Source organism: Labrus mixtus, chromosome 1, assembly GCF_963584025.1.
Source record: "Labrus mixtus chromosome 1, fLabMix1.1, whole genome shotgun sequence".
Classification (NCBI taxonomy): Eukaryota; Metazoa; Chordata; class Actinopteri; order Labriformes; family Labridae; genus Labrus; species Labrus mixtus.
The window spans coordinates 23,653,554-23,668,086 of NC_083612.1; positions in this window are offsets into that span (position 1 = coordinate 23,653,554).

Consider the following 14,533-nt stretch of genomic DNA (forward strand, 5'->3'; position numbering starts at 1 on the left):
TGGAGATTCTGATGCTTCTGGAAGTTCACAACTACAACATGTAAGTACACTTCATTTATTGTCTTTTTTATTTGTTTGAAAACAACTTTTTAGCTGCTACGGTTACATTAGTTCTGTGAAGGCTGTCTGTTGCTGAACTGTAAGCCTCGGCTAACATGCTAAGTAATGCTATTTTTTCGAAAGCAGTACTAAACTATTTATCAACTTTCACCTAAAGCGGTAACAGGTATAGTAGTGTTAACCACCCTCAGACATGTAAGTAGTGTTTTGGGGGTCCAGATCAGCTTTTTACGGACTCAGATCATTATTGGACTCTGCAAACGGCTGACGTTGTTGTGGTTAGCTGCTCTCTACTCTGCTGTGTCTCCACTTCTGCATAAAACGGTTTTGTTACTTTGCATTTGTTTATTGGTATGAGAAGCTTGAACGGTGCTAAAGTTCGGGTTTCTGACCACGGTTCGAGACGGTCTAATGCAGTGGTTCTCAAACTATGGTACGCATACCACCGGTGGTACGCGGGCTCCCTGTGGTGGTACGCGGGCTCCCTGTGGTGGTACGCGGGCTCCCTGTGGTGGTACGCAAAGAAATCTCCACAATATAAAAAAAAAAAAAAAAAAGGTTCAGCATAAAACACCAAATTTCTTTTTCTTATCTTATCTGGCTTATATCTATTGGGTTGTATTTAAATCAAATGTGTTTTCCCCTCTAAATGAATCTAGTTTTTGCAACAAACACAACAAATCTTCTCAATTTATGCTCGCGCACGCACACAGACATAAACACCAGGAGTACGCCTCGCATTTTGAAAAGATCCACTCGATATTCCGTTATATGTAGGAGTTCAGTACTGAATCAACAGAAAGCAGCTGTAGGCCTACATTAACAAATATTCTGTTATTTATTGGAGTTCAGCACAGAATCGGTGGCAAGCAGCTGTACATTAATATTGTTAAAACGGAGCCAGGAGATGCTTCTGTTGTGATGCATTTACAAGAGTGTACGGACAGTCGCTCACCCTCTCTCTCTCTCTTGCTCTGAAGCTGATGTGATTCTGCTCTATTTTGCTGTCTTAACTATGCGCAGGAGTCGAGAAGGATTTTTTTTAAAGGGAGTTTTGCTATGTTGAATGCAGAGTCTTATAATACAGAGGCTCTGGTTGCACGGGGCCTGCACTCTCTCAAGCACTCTCTCTCTCCCCCGCTCTCTTTCTCTCTCTTTCTCTCTCTCTCTCTCCCTCGCGTGCGCACGCAGCAACTTTATGAATAAATGAAAAATTTAATAAGAACAGGCCGGAAATATACTTGGGCCCAGGTATCGTCTTTGTGTGGGAAACACTGGAGACTAAATATTCTCAAACAGGTTGTTGGTATAAAGTTGTCATTTTTATTGTTCTGCACTTTTTTTGATTTGGGCAAATGTCAGTGTTGTGTGGAGTTTAAGTGCCAGTTCTAGCGCTAGCACTTAGTAGTCCTATAGTGTGGCTGCCAACGGTCAATAATAAATAATATTCTTTTTATGAATATATTTGCCTCCTGCGTAAAATGTGTAGGAATAGGCCTACAGTGTATTTAAACGTCTACCATAAGAGTTGTACTTGGAGAGCCAAATATTTTCGGAGGTGGTACACAGTCTAAAAAGTTTGAGAACCATTGGTCTAATGAATGTAAAATCCACTTTGTTACAGTATCTGAGCTTTATAAGACTCTGCTAACTTCCCTGCTAACACAGCTGTTGTTATCCTCTTTCTACTCTCTTATCCACCTCTGCGTAAAACTGCTTTGTTACGTGGTGATTTTTTTATCGATGTAGTATGCCAGACCATTGCTAAAGTATGGATAATTGATCTAAACAGCTCGGCCAGTGTTCAGGTGGTGTTGTTTAATCATAGCACTGACTGCAAAAGAACGGGTTAACCCATATATTTATATAGGCTATTCAATAACACGAGAAACGTAAAGATGTGTCCAGCAGGCACTTTGCTTTGAAAGATATGTGTGGTCTGCTTATTTTGCTATGAACGAGAATAGTAATATTTTTAACATAAAATAATCAATATGGCATAAAATACATTTTTCATACAATATTTTAGGATGCCAGCACAGGAGTGCGGCCATGTTATCATTTTCTATACTATTCGCTATGCTGTATATGAAAAATGTGTCAGCATGAGATAATGATGTAATAAAACGAGAAGCTCCCCTGTCTTCAAAACCATATTTCATCCACAGAGCAGGTGCAGTGTCACATATAGTCCAATCTCTAAGTAAGAATCGTGATTATGTATCTGATCAGAGAGGACCGCATACCTTCCTATCTCTGAACATGGAGGTGTTGGAGGGCAACACTGTGCATGCCGAGATATGGAGAGAGGCAACAGGAGAATAATACGCCACCAAAACCTCTTACCTGAGTTTAGTAAATCCTAATCATTTCTGGCCCCGATTCAAAGGAGAAAGGCCCACTTGAAGCCAACTTTCATTTCTCGCTATAGAATGGTGTGAATCTCATCTCGTAAAAGAATTACATGTGTCACACTCTGCACTGACCACCTTACACACCTTCTCTGCCAATCAAAATGTGGCAGGAGAAAGAGGCTGTGTTCAATCATAAGAGGAGGATATGTAGGTGCGGGATTGTAGATATAAAGTGTTTATCATGTGGTTAAAATCGAATCTTCCACATTTGTTTGAAAAGTTACCTCAAATGTCATATTCCACAATATGATGTTCAACTACCCAAAGTATGTGTCAGTTTAGAAAGTAAGACTAGATTCCACTCAAACCACTGACATGTACAGGTAATGCAATGGAAGTGAGCAGTTCTTAAATTCCCCTTTTGAAGTGTTCACATCTTTGTGCTCAGTAGCTGTCTCTCTTATGTAAGTGTTCTGCTGGGAATAGCTTTGGCACGTCGCCCTCATTTTGCAACACATTTGACGTAGAGGTATAATTCTCAATGTCATTGAGTTCTCTGCATTCTGTCGGGCTAAGGCAGCGGAGCAAAACACTCTTCTATTGTGTGTTGCATATTGTGTTGTTGATCTTGGACCTTATTGCAGACAAGTCGCAGTAAAAAGGTTTACCTACTCAATAAGAGCTTTCAATCTGAGCAAAATGAGCAGAGCGCTTTAATAGCAAACGCATGTCATGCCAAAGAAGCTCTTTTGTATCTGCAAATCAAAGAAAATGTGATCTATCTTTCTTTTTTTTTTTGCCACAACAAGAAAAATACACAAGAAACATTTCTTGAGGGGAGTAATTGTCACTTCATCTTTAGCTTTCGGCAATATCTGACAAAATATTTGTCTCAAGCAGTTTTGTAGACATAAATTGCATTTTATGTCATTTTATTGAAAAGGGTGAGTAGGGACTGAAATGCTTATTCAGAAAATCTTACTCTGCTTCCTTTACTGCTTATTTGGGATTTCTCTCCAGTTCTGCCTCTTAATACTGCTCCCACATGACACCCTCAATGTAACATTCTGCTATCTGCAAGTTCATTATCATCAATAAGTCAAGTATATATTCTATCTTTCATCATCCGACCATGCATTTCAACCACAGCAGCTCTTTTTTGGGGGCGATGTAAACCAATTTATTTCTCCCCTCTATTGGAGATAGTATTAAACAATGCCCTAAGAGTAGAGGCTGTCTGAATGGGAATGATTTATTACAAAGAGAGAAGTCTGTGCGTCGGTTTGCAGAGCTCTGCAGTGTAAAATAACCTCATTTATATTCTATATTGCTCGAGCTGCCTCACTTAATATTCCTGTCAGCAATCTTATGCCATGCTTTCTGTTGGCTTTCGCTTGCAATAAAGCCACTACCTTTGAAAAGTGTACAAACAATATTTAACACGTTTCATCAGATTAGCACAATGCAGTAGAAACACCTCTAATACAAAACAACAGGGTCAAGAGAGCCACAGAGCTTATTGTGTGATGACAGCTTTGCATCATTGTGCTGCAGGCATCAGGACCATTAAAATACAAGATATGGGACTGAATGTCATCAGCCATTGTTCTGCATGTTTGTGCCTCCAGAGGAACATAAGGGAGTAAACATAATCATATGTAAATAAGGTGATGACACCACTTATTATGCAAACACAACTTGACATTTCTTGTCCTGTAAGCATTCAGATTCTGCTATTGCTACATCATACTGGATTATAAATAGTTAAAACTAAGGTTGGGGATCACAGGGTAACTCATGATACAATACCATATGATACCATATGATACCATAAGTGGTCCACAATAAGAAAGTTATCGTGGTAGGTATTCTGCAATAATTGATATATTGCAAGACAATAATATGATACATCACAATTTGTTATTTACTGAAGAATATAAAATGCCCCTTAAAAGCCAAAGTGTAGGATTCATGTACTGTATGTATTGAATTTAGTGCGAGTTTCACCTCTTGTATGCCTCGACTTCTTTTCTCAGCTGTCCGACATCATCCAGCTGTCGTATTGTTCTTTGGCTATTTAACTTCTTGTCATGTAATCCTCATGCATGACAAAAGCCCCAGCATTGGGAGTTATGAAGTAGAGATGTGGTGTGTCAAAATGGCAGGAAAATCTGTTTTTTTCTATTAAAACATAGAAATTTGGAAGCAGTTATTCAATATCGTATGACATGAGTAAAATGACATAGTGCGTTACCTTTATTTTGTCCCCACTCTTATTACAACCCTATAAGAGAATCCAGTAAAAGTTTCCTGTTTCACAATAATCAAAAGTTGACATCTCGTTTTTCTACAAGAAATTAGTATTTGTTTGTCCATATGTTGAAGTCCATTGAAACCAAATAAAAAAAGGAGTACAACCATCTTTTTTCACCTTTGTGTCCAGATGATGCTACATTCAGTTATTCATAATACTGTTAATGAAACAACATCAAACACATCAAAAGCCAACATGCATTACTTTTAATCTTTCATCACTCTTTATGAATTTAATTGTATCGCATTCGTATTGTGGTTTGGTTTTCAGCAGGCATTTTCTTTCCACACCACCATAAACACAATAATCTCATGCCCCCCCCACCCCCTCCCCTTGTCATCATTCTTCTTTAATTAGCACAGTCAGATTGGACTAATTGCTCTTTATGAACTACAAGGCCGTCTTTGAGTGCCCCCTCCCACAACATCATCTCTCACTACCACAAATGGATGATAATGACCACAGCTAAACAGCTTAATAATTGATTATAGGCTAAGATGTGAAGAAGCATAAGCTTGAAATACACTGGTGTTTTGTTGATTAACCTTTATTTTTTTATAGTGTGACAAATAAAAACAATGTTGGATGCAGACATGTTTGGTCTAAATAATATGAAGACAAAGCATACAAAAAACAACAGAGTTAAATCACATAGTAGATCAAATGAGTTTGAGGATTGAGTGAACAACTGCTGCTCTGTAGGCAGTCCAGAAGGATGAAGTTCTTAACTAAACAGAGTAATGACTACTTCATAATTTTTTTGTCAAATTAAGTCAAAAACTACAAAAAGTGCGGAGCTCTTTTCATTTTCAAATAATTTCGTAATTAACATGAAGAACATGGCGCTGCACTGAGTATGCGATCCGTTTAGCCTCTTTCAGCTCTGACCTTGGGTGGAGATTGCAAGAAAGACAAAGTTCCTTTGATTATGAAGATATAAATTAAATTCCCCATCAACTGTTAAGCTGGGACACATTTTATCCTAATAGAAAGCTATATATGATCATAATAATAAATCCAGCAGAGCACTTTAAAGCTCTCATACCACAGTTAAGCTTGATTATTCTCTATGAAGCTCAAAACAGACGTTCAAACATTCATCTCGTCGCCTGCTTGACATTCACTTCTAGGCACTCTCTACGTTCTGTGAATTGTGAGCTTTTATTTTCATAGCTTACATGGATGAAGACCTCAGGAAATTCAATAAAATATGTTAATATTATTGCCAATTTCCTAATATGCTTTACTACACAAGTTAACTAACTTTATGGTGTGTGTTTATTTTACTCAGAGATAGAACTATCTAGCATTTCATCAAACGTCATCAACTATATCACGGGCAAATATTGTCCTGTTGACTCCATTACATTTATCTGACTCGCTTTAACCAGTAAGGAAATCACAACATAACATTACACAAGATTATCCTTTATTGATCCCCAGAGTTATGTTGTATAACACATACTGTATAGAACAGTGTGGAATATAATGTGGTATGATGTGGAATATTAAATGTGGTAGTTGTATAGTAACATGGTATGTCATAGCATAGCATGACATGACATGGTTTAGTATAGTATAGGGCATGGTATGGTATGGTGGTAAGAAAAAATAGGATAGTATAGTAAAGTATAGTAAAGTAATGTAATGGATAAACAAATTATAATAAATAATTGTGATTTATTTAAAAGTTAGAATTAGTCCATATGATTAAAGTAAATTATTCATTGCCCAATGGAGAAAATGTACAAGCATTTCGGCAGGATTTAAAGTATGTCAGATACAGTACATGTCAGACATAAGTACATGTGAATAAATTATAATAGTGATCAACATGCATGTGCATTACTTTTTATAATTACTCAATAAAAATATATTCTGAATCGGGACATTCAGAATCTTTTTGATACCTCTTATTTTGGACTTTTATGATACAGGAACCATTAGTTGTGCATTACTGTATTACTGAAAATAAAATTCCATATCATGTCATTTGTAAATGATTTTTGATCAAATACAACACTGTAATATTGGTGAACTGTCCTCAGTAAGATGTTAAAAAAAAACAAGGGCTGCACAAACACTGCGGTAAATGAAACTAGCAATAATGTAAAATGAAGGATGCTGTGATGACCTGCCTGCCAGGTGATGTTTCCTCAGAGAGGCAGCTGTGCCACCAGCGGCACAATGCTACACCTTTTACAGCAACACAACAGACTTTTGTTCATCCACACAATTTACAGCAGACACTCAAGACAAGCAAAAGAAAAGAAGTATGCCATTAAAAATTGGTCGATTCCCAGTTCCTGTCCTCTTCAGAATGTGTTCAAGAAGGCCAAACCAAGCTCATGATTTTTGTTGAGGCCTTTGGAAGAGAGATCTCTTATGGAAGGAAACAAAGGAGCAATACAGTAACCAGTTTGCCCCTTCCCTTTTCCACAGCACTCCTCAAAGGGGTCTCACAGTTAGCATCATAATAAAGCTTTTTTAATTGACGTAGATAAGGATATGAGGAGAAACCAAGTGCCCAAGGGAAAGATTTTGTGTTTTCCTGGACCTTGTGCGGTGAATGTGTTCTGCTAATCAGATGTGAACACATGGCGGAGGAGTGGGGGCCCTCTGCTAATTGGCAGTGTTTGTCTGCTGCTGGTTGTGTTCCTTCAAGGACCCAGAAGCCTCCCATTGGTATTCAGGGTTCTACTTTGTGCTCCCAGCAGTGACGCCACGCCATTAAGAAGAGGGTCCCAGGACCCTTCAATTTACTTAACAAGGGGGACTCTCTCTCTCAGCGCTGAGCAGGACTCAACCCCGACACCACGTGTCAAACATCCCTGGAAAACAACTTATTCATAACAGATAGCCTCCGACAAACAGATGTGATTGGTCGAACTGTTGCAAAAATTCCCTTTGGTAAAATTTTGCCAAGAATCTATAAATGTAAATAATTTAACCTGTTTTTTATCTATAGTTGCCAACTTGTCCCATATTGCAGTATTACATGTGTAGAAAATCTGCATCACTACAAAGACCCAGCAGTGCTTCTACTCCTTTGTCTCCAACCAGCATTCTGTTTTAGCCACAGAGCATCCCTTTTACAATGATTGGAGGTTTGGATGAGCATTGGGAATATACCCAATGCTAGTTTAGTTTACAAATTAATGCTGCAGGGATCTGGGAGACAGAAGTCGTATATATAAGGACCACATAGTTATGAGTATGGGCTGTGATTAGTTTGTGCATGGTTTGAAACAATGATTCAATCAGCAGGCTGTCAGCTAATTACAGATGGGGCATTTGACTACAGTGTCCTGCATTTAGCACAAAGCTTCATTAAGTTGAATTTATTTTATCTGCTCCCCTTCACTATTAGATTTTAAGTATACTGTTTACTTTATGAGCCAAAATGTTATGCAGCCCAGTTTGATATTCATCATTTAAATTCAAGAAAGGACAACATTATCTAACCTATGACTTCCATTAGCTAAAATCCTGTCCCCCAAGAGAGCACAAATGCCCCAAGAGTTTTACTTCAACTTCACTGCAGGTTTTCTACTGAAACATTATCCCTTTTTGACCTTAAGATTGCTATTAATATGTATACTTTGAAATTGAAGTTCAGCTTTGGTGCCGTTTCCATAAAGGTCAGGCCTTTTATGAAAATTAAGACGAAGGTAGGGGTTTGTGGTGGAAAGTAGAAAAACATGCTGTCTTTCTGATGGAATCTAGTGGGTAAATGTTAGCAGCTGTTTGGAATTGTTGTTCAATTTAGTTTTATAGCGGTTCCACCAGTCATGAGGCAAGGAGTCTTATTTCTCCACACATCAGGCCCTTAAATCAGTCTTAGAGGGAGAATTTGTCCATACATGCTGCTCCAGAAGCTGGGCACCCATTTGTGAATACTTTATGGAGAGTGGATGGTTGCTTGATTAGTTGGAAATCTGGGATAAAACACAAAATCAATACTGTTAGTTGGTTTATCTGCAAAATTATAAAGATGCATTATAAATCCATTTAAAGCAAGACGTGCAAACAGAATGCTTACATTTTAGACTGAGACATACCTGAGTGGACTCTGTGTGCATTTTAAATGGAATTATATTTGCATCTTATAAATGGAGCTGACAGTATGTTAAAAATCAGGTCCTTTTTAAGTGAAGTGTTTTTTCCCAGAGGTCATAACGCAGCACTCGCTCTGTTCAGCTTTTCACCTCTGCACTACTGGCTCATCATTCTGTCATGTTGTATGGGAGCTGTCAATAGTGACACCCTCCACTAGTTGGGTGTCAAGGATGGATGGCACAGCCTGCACAGCCTCTTCATTTAACTTCGAGTTTTACTCCACAGCCATGTTAGGTACATGGGATGAAGCCTGCTGCTGTGTGATGGAGGCATGTTCGATCTGTCCAACAGATGCTGCTGAGATGTGCCGAGTGCTGAAAATGGAATTAGCTCTTGGTTGAAGAAAAGGTTTGACTTTCCTTTTTTTTGTATATCAACAGCAATGGTTCTTAGTTTGAGAGCTGAAAATTACATTTCATATGTTTTTATTTATATGTAGTTAATGGTTAAAAAAGTTAAAGTAGTGGAATTAGAACCATGTGGACCCATTTCTGTTGTAATGGATGGATGTATGGATGAATAGATGAATGGATGGATGAATAGATGGACGGATGGAGAATGATAGAGTAATATCTGATTGTGGATTTAATGACTACACCATGGCAATTTATTTTTTAATAAAGCAGGTAGAGTTCTCTAATGAGGCTTCATTTTGACAGTGCTGGTGTTAGTGTTAACAATTTTAAAGCAACAGTTACTGCCTTTAAACACCAGATATCAGAGGGAAAATAAGTTCTGCTTTGTTCATTATTAGAAAGGACGCTGAAAACATGGGATCATCAAGCACTCTGCAAGCAGTATTGAAGTAATTACCCACAATCCCAGAGACTTTTTCAAAGAACCTTGTGATTAAAGTTTTTCAATACTTAAACCAGGACACAAAGCTTCAAAGGCTATTGGCGCTCGGTGAAGGAAAATTATTTTTCTTTTGTTATAACCTGTGTCCTGCTGATGATTAATGCATTTAACCCACTAGCTTCAGTGCTGTGATCACACACCACCTACTATTCACGGTTTGTTAAAAAGCCTTTCCCCCCCTTTAAGGCTTAAACATTCTCATCATGGTAAAGCAAACAGATTACTCTGACCTTCTGTCTGAATTATATGTTGAAATCAGTGATACATTTAAATAAGTATTAGAGGTTTTTTTTTTAATTATGACTTTGATATTTGGTGAAAGCTCAAATTTGACAAATGTGGAAGCTTCACAGAAATGTGTTTGTTCTGAGCTCCTTTTAATCCAATACATACAGCACACACACACGCTGTATGTCCATGTCTTATACACTAACACTAGGAGATCAAGGAAATATTGTATGACATTAAAAAGCATTAAGCAACAAGTAAAAGGTGACACAACTGTAACATTACAGACTGAAGAGGGGCTAATAAACTAACTTAGCATCTCTCAAACGTAGTACTAATCTATTTTACAACTGTTTCATAAGTTTAAATGACCTTGAAATGCACATCCCTAGTTGTGACATTAAAATAATAATACCTTCCTACTTGAATTAAAGGAAAAATATGATTTCATATTTGTATTATTTTCTTCCTCTTTCTTAGTGTCTAGACAGAGAAGTATTATTGTTAACTTTGGGTCCTTCTTAATTCTATTTTTTGCACTTAGAGTAATGCACCAATTAGTGTTGTAGTCAAGACCAAACTAACCGAGACCAAGCCATACCCAAGACCAGAGTGCTCAGGGACCGAGACAAGACCAAGACATTGAGGGATCCAGACCCAGTCAACACCAAGACCAAGGCAGGGCGAGACCGAGACAAGACCAAGACCATAAATGTCACTGAAACACTCATTTAGACCGTAACACTGGGAAGATTGAGGCCGTAACCGGGGGATTAAAATCAAACTACAAATGAATTTAAGCGTTTTGGTCTTTTAAAGGTGGGGGGGGGGGGGGGGGGTTCTTTCTGATCACAGTAATGACGTGGAGAAATAGCCCCTTAGTGGTGGTCTTGACCAGTCATGATTTAAAATCGGGAGTCTACCCAGTCAGAGACCGAGACAAGGCCGAGTGAAAATGATCTCGATATTGAGACAAGGCTGAGACCTTCAAAAAGTGGTCCCAAGATTTTGAGTACTACAACTCTAACACCAATAAAAATTAATTATATATAACAGATACGAAAATGTATTTTACACTCATCAGCAGTAACTGAGTAGATGTGACAGGAAGTCAGCAGAATGTTTGTACTCTATTCTATGATTAAACTCACATTTTGTGTCATGCTCTTTCTTCTCTCCTCTCCTCATTATTTTCTCCACAGGTATTTTAATGCCGAATCCAGCTGAGATCAATCCCTCCTGATAAACAAGGACCATACAGACACAGGTCTCAAAGGAGCAAAGGAAATCCTATATTTAAAACATTATTATATATAATGCACATAGATCATACATTTTTAAACTCTCACTCCGGAAACATTGCTATGGTGCTTTTTAGCAATGTGCTCCTTGTATAAAACTAGTGCTTGCATTTCACACTTCTCACACATTGTATCAAAAATAATAAGGAATGATACACAAAGGAAGATAGACGGAGAGATGAAGGAAGGCAATAAACAATTTGATATCTCTGGAGAGCTGCTAGGAGCACTCGCAGTGTTGTCTTTGGTCTGCATTGCCATTTCCATTACGGCGGGGTTCAGACAAGATTTTGACTCTCGGTAGAAAAGGGAAAATGAGAGAGAAGACTCAAACAACCTCAGGGTAGATGTTGATTTGAAAGAAGAAACAAAAGAATAAGAGCCTTTGATGTGAGAAATAAAACAAACTGCTTCACAGCTTTGATGGGAGAATGTTAGGAAATAGCAGTCTAATTGGTGTTGTAATCTCTGTGGAAGCGAGGGCAAAAGGGTAGAAATGAGGCTTTATGGCCCTCTTAGACAGATGATTGGGTAAAATACATGTGAGCTTGATGCTACACATTTAACATTATATTGTTACTGACATACACACACATTAAGGCTAGGAATCGTAGGGTAACTCATAATGCAATACGATGAAACACGTTTCAATACACGATATGATATGATACAATAAGTTGTAGTATAGACTACACCATGTGATAAGATAAGGTTCTATACAAAACACGACAACATGTGATACTATGAGGTACTATACACGACAAGATGTGATTCAATAAGGTACTATATCCTACGCGATATGATAAGGTGATATACACGAGGAATATGACGAGTACTGTACACACTAGAGCCGTTTTCACATATGCACTCCGGATAATATCTAGATATTTACAGGAGGACTTCTCCAGAGATTCTCCCGAACTAGTCGTTCACATATGCTCCTCACAGCTGGAGACTTTCCCTGTCAGAGGGGAGGGGGGTCGTGGGGGATTTCCTGAGGTAAGACGTGACATAAATAAACAACACGGAAGTAGTGGCCGAAGCAACAGCTACACAACGCTATAATGAGAATATTCGCCTTTATATCAATGCTATGTGTAGTCCAATGGAATGACAACATCCACAAAAGAGAGGAGAACAACATACTGACGAACAGAAAACAGAATGCAGCCGTTTAATTACGTGCACGGAGATCGTAGTGATCATGTGCAGATACTTTCGGCAGTCACTGTATATAAAGTCATTCTCTTTTCATTGGCTCGAGTTGAATTCTCCGGAGTATATGCTGCTGTGTTCAGACATCAGCTCACTCAGACTTTCTGCGGAAAAAATACTAGGGGTCTGGCCGGAGAAACTTCAGGTACTGTCCGCGCGAAAAATTTGGCTGTTTGCGATCACATATAGCCTAAAGACCCTCCGGGTGACCAAATCTCTGGAGTTTTTCAGGAGATTTCCGTATGTGTGAAAAGGGTTTATGCGATACATTGAGGTACTATGTGCATGACACGTTATGGTAAGATAAGGAACCATACACAACACGATAACGTACTATACACGATACAATAAGGTACTTTACACAATTCGTTATGATGCTGTATGATATGTGATACATGGACCGGTATGAAGATAATACCATGATAAAGCGATTCAGATTCAGATCAAACACTGGAAGATAATCAAACGAGGATACATCACAATACCTGATTAACTGCAGAATATGAAATGTCCCTAAAAGATAAAGTGCAGGATTCATTTATTTATTTACTGCAATTTATTGTGGTTTTGACCTCTTATTGTTCTTCATCTCTTATTTTATTATTTTCAGCGCTGTCCAACATTGTCCCAATTGCTTCTTTGGCCAATTAACATGCATTCATCATACTCTCATTCATGTCATAACTTCAACCATGAGGAGTCATGAAGTAGTGACACAAAGGATCCACTCTTCATGACAGTATTATTTTTCCTATAAAATAACTTTATTTGGCAACAGTTATTTGATAATTGTATCACACAAACCAGGACGACCATATATTGTTGTATTGATATAGAAAGTAATTCATACGTTCATCTTGACTACAGTAATTTCTTAAATACCGGGATAAGCCGGTGGTCCATGTCTTGCCTGCAGCTGCTCCAAAACGCTGACTGGGTCCAGGATGAGAGTGCATATTAGTCCTACCTAGCATCTCTTCACTGGCTCCCATTATGCATCACACTAGAGTTTAAGGTTCACTGTTTGTTTTTAAAGCCTTGAATGGCTTGGCTCCCCCGTACATAACCGACCTTCTAGCTCTTACACTAAGCCCCTCAGGTGGTATGAGATAGGTCTCCTGGCAGCTCAAAGGTGATCATGCTTTTGCAGTCATGGTTGTTGTCTCTGTATTCTTTTAATTGTTGTATATTTTGCATATTGTTTCTTTGTTACATTGGACAGCACTTTGGTCAGCTGCTGCTGTTTTTAAATGTGCTTTATAAATAAATGGAACTTGACTTGACGTTGGGGGCTGTAATGTACTCTTTCTTTACATTTCTTTCAATAAAAACAATGAAAGACTTTTTTCAAACCTGTCCTGTGACTCAGTAAGTGAGTGTAATTCACCCATTACATCATGAAAAAAAAAAAAACACAGGAAACATCATCTACTTACCTGGTTACAGTAAAAGACAGAGTTGTATAATGTATAGCTTGTCCTGCTTTATGGCTAACATCTGCACTTGTGGAAAATGTTTTAAACTAATAAAAGTGTCTAGCTGAGAGTACCCTGTTCTGTTATTCAACCATAATGGTTTGAAAACTCTCCACTTCTTTACAAAGACATACAAGTTTGAAACATAGTTGATGCTAACTGAATGCTAACTGTGAACGGGCAAGGCTGGCTTAAGCTAATGGCATTTAAAAGCTGGTGATTAAATGTAAATGTTATGTTGCTGTAATTGTTGCTGCAGCCATCAAAAATGTGATTATTTTTTAAGAGAGCAACTTTTTTTTAAAGTTCAAATTAGGACTGTTTTTATCTGGGCTAATTCCTGGGAGGCTTTTTTTCCTGCAGTGTGGAAGCAGTTCTTTAAAACGTAAGTACAACCACTCCTTTACAATAAAAATATATTACAACACATGGTTTTCATGTATTTATATATATATTTGGATGTGTCTTTCAATGCCTGAAATGATTTTCAGGGGTTAAATAAAAAAGCTGTAGAAGACAACATTACCCAGTAGAGCAGAGCTGGCTCGCAGCAGGAAAAAGGCTTTGCAGATTCTTCTTACTCTGCAGCAATAGAGATATCCATAGTAA